General features: G+C 40.2%; 1 long non-coding RNA gene across 2 annotated transcripts; it reads right to left on the bottom strand.

The window, feature by feature from the left end:
- Window positions 1-3,252: 3,252 nt before the first annotated feature.
- Window positions 3,253-4,946, bottom strand: LOC141362064 (uncharacterized). 2 transcript variants are annotated; one of them, XR_012368040.1, is made up of 4 exons: window positions 4,801-4,946; window positions 4,679-4,723; window positions 4,522-4,610; window positions 3,253-4,437 (listed from the first exon to the last, which is right to left on the bottom strand). It is a non-coding gene; the product is annotated as an uncharacterized lncRNA (long non-coding RNA). The 2 variants fall into 2 exon arrangements; XR_012368039.1 differs by having other exon boundaries at window positions 4,679-4,946.
- Window positions 4,947-5,245: the final 299 nt, after the last annotated feature.

Raw genomic sequence — 5,245 nt, 5'->3', positions numbered from 1 at the left:
AGATAGTAAGTCCTATATTAGGAAGTGAGGTATTGGCGGAAGAGATGGGTTTTTAGACAATTCTTAAAGACACAGAGTCAGCAGTTCATGTCACGACCGGCATCATTTCACAGATTAGGAACAGCTCCAGAGAAGGTACGTGCTAATGCTTTTTCCCTTTCTGAGATGGCACCACAAGCCGTCGCTCAGTGACAGAGCGCAGGGATCGAGATGGTACGTAAGTCTGTATAAGTAAGTGAATGTAAGGAGGTGCTGACCCAGTGGTGGTTTTAAAGGCCAGGAGCAGAGCTTTACATTTGATGCGAGCTGCTATAGGAAGTCAGTGTAATTTGACAAAGAGAGGAGTGACGTGTGCCCTCTTTGGCTCATTGAAGACCACTCTTGCCGCTGCGTTCTGATTCATCTGTAGGGGTTTGGTTGTGCCTGCTGAAAGTCCAGCTAGTAGCGCATTGCAGTAATCCAGCCTGAACAGGACAAAAGCTTGGACTAGGACCTGCGTAGCTCAATTAGGAAAGGTCTAATTTTCCTAATATTGTAGAGGATGAATCTACAAGAGCGAGGGGTGCTGGCAACATGATCCGTGAAGTTAAGCTGATCACCAATGACCACTCCCAGGTTTTTGGCCATCCTGGAAGGCATGATGGTCGAGGAACCTAGCTGAATGGAAAGATTGTGACGAATCTTTTGTTCAGATTATATGATAAGACATTTGTGATTGTGAAGACATTTGTGATTGTTTGGAACAACGTAGAATCCCACCATTCACATGCAATCCTCAATCCCATTGAGGATTTTTTTTCTGCCTGGAGGTGGAAAGTCTTTGATCATAAACCACATGATCAAATGTCCCGACAGGATGCAAAGGAGGCTGGTTGCAAAGACATCTCAGCTGAAAATTGCCAGGGTGGATAAGGCATGCTAAGCGTTTCTATACACTCTAAAAAATATTTAACCCAGGGCTGGGTAACTATAGGACAGAACACATTTCTGGGTTAAAATGACCCAAATAATGGGTTGTTTTAACCCAACTGCTGGGTTATTGTTAATCAACGATGTTGAAACAACCCAACAGTTGGGTTAAAACAACCCATTATTTGGGTCACTTTAACCCAAAAATGTGTTCTGTCCTATAGTTACCCAGCCCAGGGTTAAAAACAACCCAATACTTTTTAGAGTGTATTCTATCCAAAGTGCTTAGCGGGAGACAATAAGGTGTGCTGTCGACAAGAACATGTGGCCAAATCCTGAAGATTAGAGCTAAATTTGTGCCTTTTGGACTGTCATTTTGTAACATTTTTTTGCAGTTTGTGTAAACAAAAGTTTGTTTAGCATGTTGTGATTCGATAAAAGCTTAGCCTGCCGTTAGCTTAGCTGGAGTTTAATCAACAAACTGTTCTAGTGACGTCATTAAAGCAGGAAGTAGAGGACTGTAGTCTAAACCAGCCATTGGCTGTATAGGCTCTAAAGGCGAATTCTGTTATAGAAAATATATCGTCTGGCAGTGAACTTTGAGCTTTATATTTTTACAGGTATTATTTAGGCTATTAAAGCAACATTACACACTGATAAGGGTTTAAAATGGGATTAAGAAGATTGTGACCTTTAATCTTTTTGAACCATTAACACACTGCTGTTGCTAACCTAAAATAATTTTAGCAAGTCTAATTTTCAGTGATTGGAGTACTGTACATGTAGTACACAGAGAAAGTGAAACTATACAATAGTTCACCAAACACCACACAAATCCAATGCTGCAGACTGAGGAAAATATCATTGATTTCTTTCCATATACCCAAATGAGTCAACATGGAGAATCACAACAAAACATATCCCAGTTGTCATGCTACTACAATAGTGTACATAACACTGTTAGCTCAGCAAACAACAGACAAACATAAAATACTAAATCCAGTGCAGTTACAATTACAGTAAATAACAACAACAAGCATAAAAATAATCTGAAAAAAACCTTACACTATTGTACAGAAAATACTACTGTAAACATACTATACATTATCTTTTTGCCTAGCTGGATCTGACCAGAGAATTTCATCAACATCACAAGCAATATTCTCATTAGCAAGACAACGCGGGAAGAACCTTCTTGAATGTTAAATGTTGGAAGGTTGGAGATCGTAAACCTTCCACCGCAATGCAGAGAAAAACTCTTCAATAGGGTTTAGAAACAGAGAGTATGGTGGAAGGTATAGTACTGTCAACTGTGGATGGTGTTGAAACCAGTCCTGGACCAAAGCAGAGTGGTGGTCCACTAGTGTTGCACAAATGTAATTTGATAAGTTTGGCCATCTTCTTCTTTGTGCACGTTCTCCTCTTGCTTCAGGTCTTCCTCTACCTTCTTCTCCTTCTCTGTGTTATTCCCTCACCCTCATTCTTCTTCTGACTACTTTCATTTTGGTTGAAGGCAGGTGAGCCTACATGCTGCATTTTTATAGTGCCTAAATTTGATTGGTGTGTCTACAATTTAGCAATCATGTGTTTGTGCATCTGATGGCTGTGTTTAACAGATTGGCTCATAAGTGTGGTAATTTGACTGTCAGTGCTTTGGAATTGCAAGGAAGTGAGGAGGAAGACGTGGTGAAAGAGAAGGAGGGAGACAAAGGGCAAGGTGACAAGCATCTCAGCGTCTCAGATGAAATTCAAGCAACTCTAGTTGATCATGTCCTTGTTCATAGTATGACTTTGTATGTATTCATTGTTGCCTCTGTAGCAGAGCGGTCAGGTTGAAATATAATTTCTCTATTGGAAGATTATGAAATACCAACAAGGCCCAAAAAGGGCACAGCTTTCGACTACGCCACCCCCAAATATACCGGGGGAACAGTCCAAAAAGGACACAGGTTCGTTACCTTAAGAGTGAGCAAGAGACAAGGGCACAAGAATAATTAAAAATACACCTTTATTTTATATTAGCTAAAAAAAGAGTATCAAACACTGGTCTTCAGTCACTTATAAAATCAGCACAATACATACAAAACACTTAACATTGGCTGGGTCTCAACTCAAACAAGAGGAGATAACAACCCCCGGTTACACATGGAATCACCCCAACACCACGCACAAACACGGCACACGTGTGAAAGGTATAGATTCAGCACAGCACACAGTGTAAAAAATCACTCAAAAAGAAAAATACAAAATTATCTCCTCCCATCCAAAAGAATGACCCACCCCACACAATCGGCAAAACAAACAAATCTACAAACAAAAATACAAAAACAAACCCACAATTAGTTACACAACAAACCAATATTAAATATAAATCACAAAACAAAAACAACAAAAACTACTAAACACTGACACAAATGAAAAAGAAAATTAAATAGCCCACGTTCAAAAGAGGCAGTACCTTTACATATGCTGTGAGTCAAACGCCACCAGCGGACTTGATGGCACAAACTGACAGTAAACTCACCTATAGTCGTACTTACAAATCATCAAGCCAGCTCTGATGCACACGTGGAGGTTATAGTCTACCAATAAGAAACACAAGCCTTATAGGGTAGTAATAGTAAGGCCCAGACTGATACACGTGCAGGCATTAGAGAGAGATTTACAGGAAGACTGGCCAATAACCTCAACTTATAATAGTTAGGCCCAGACTAATACACATGCAGGCATTAGAGATTTACAGGGAAACTGGGCAATAACCTCAACTTATAATAGTTAGGCCCAGACTAATACACATGCAGGCGTTGAAGGTTTACATGAAAACTGGAAAATAACCTCAATTTGTAATAGTTAACCCCAGACTAATACACATGCAGGCATTAGAGATTTACAAGGAAACTGGGCAATAACCTCAATTTATAATAGTTAGGCCCAGACGGATACACCAGCAGGCGTTGAAGGTTTACATGAAAACTGGGCAATAACCTCAAATTATAATAGTTAGGCCCAGACTAATACACAAGCAGGCATTAATGATTTACAGGGAAACTGGACAGTAACATCAGATTATTATAGTTAGGCCCAGACTGATGCACAGGCAGGCATTAAAGGTTTACAGGGAAACTGGGCCGTAACATCAGACTATAATAGTTAGGCCCAGACTAATACACAGCAGACTCCCAAACAGGACCAAAGAAAGAAAGAGTGGTATTAAACCACATACAAAATAAGAAAACAAGCAAAATAATTCAAAAAAATCTCAATTACACAAGAAAAAAACAAATAAATGTAGTAAAACACTAAACCCACATTAACTAAGCGACTTATCAGTGAACCATGGACACAAGAAGTTCATGTGAATAAACACAAAGTCGCTGACACAAATACCGGCATACCGAGTGAAGCCCCGTTGCCTAAAATCGGATTCAAAAGTGACCCATACAGTTTCAAAGGCAAAACAGCAGCGCAGTCAAACCCTCGAAAATAACCCTCTCATTCCCCAGAAAGTGGTCGGAAGACCAGATCAACCTGCCGAGCATATAACAGGATATTATTATTTTAAAAGGTTAGAAATTGACAAACCAGCGCGAATAGAAACAAAATAATACGTACCAAAGATTAGCGGTCGTAACTCACTAAACGAAAGCGTCTTCGCTAGAATGAACGTTGTTCACTGTTCACAAACCAGACGCCAAAGCACGCTAAAATGGTGCAGCATGTAAGTTTCAGTACACCAGTTCCCATAGTCCAACAAATAGAGCGCACATACCTGGGATAGCAGACAGCCCACGCCAACAACAGTAGTCAAATTATCCTGTAGTGTTAAACAAAGTAACGTAAACAAACGCACATAAAGGTTGCCGGAAGGTTACACGCTGCTAACGCACATACCTGGAGAAAACATGAATGAGGTCCCACAAGAGGGCGGTGACAAGGATGACGCATAGCCAGGTAACCAAATACATGCCTTTATATAATGATTCACACATCACGTGACCTAATGAGCAGATAACCTTCCTTACTCTGCTACATCTGCATCTTCAGAGCCTTCAGGGAGGAAAACAGATAGATGGACTTACAGTAAGACTGCTCTGTACAGTAACTTTAGTGTGCATACACTGTTGAACTATGACACTGGAATAAAGAAATGCATGAAATTGCCTTCCATACAGATCGACATATCAGTAGATGAATGCCAGGGGTGGATCATATAAGAGGATTTTGGCTAGGACCAATGTAGTGTGTGATGTGGATGAGATTCTCTGGCCTGCCAGAACAAAGACGGGATGTTGAGGCAAAATTTTTTTTTATATTTTTTTACAGTTGTGCTGTGTAG

The sequence above is a fragment of the Misgurnus anguillicaudatus genome, chromosome 25 (genome assembly GCF_027580225.2).
Source record: "Misgurnus anguillicaudatus chromosome 25, ASM2758022v2, whole genome shotgun sequence".
NCBI lineage: Eukaryota > Metazoa > Chordata > Actinopteri > Cypriniformes > Cobitidae > Misgurnus > Misgurnus anguillicaudatus.
This window is presented reverse-complemented; position numbering and strand designations above follow the sequence as displayed.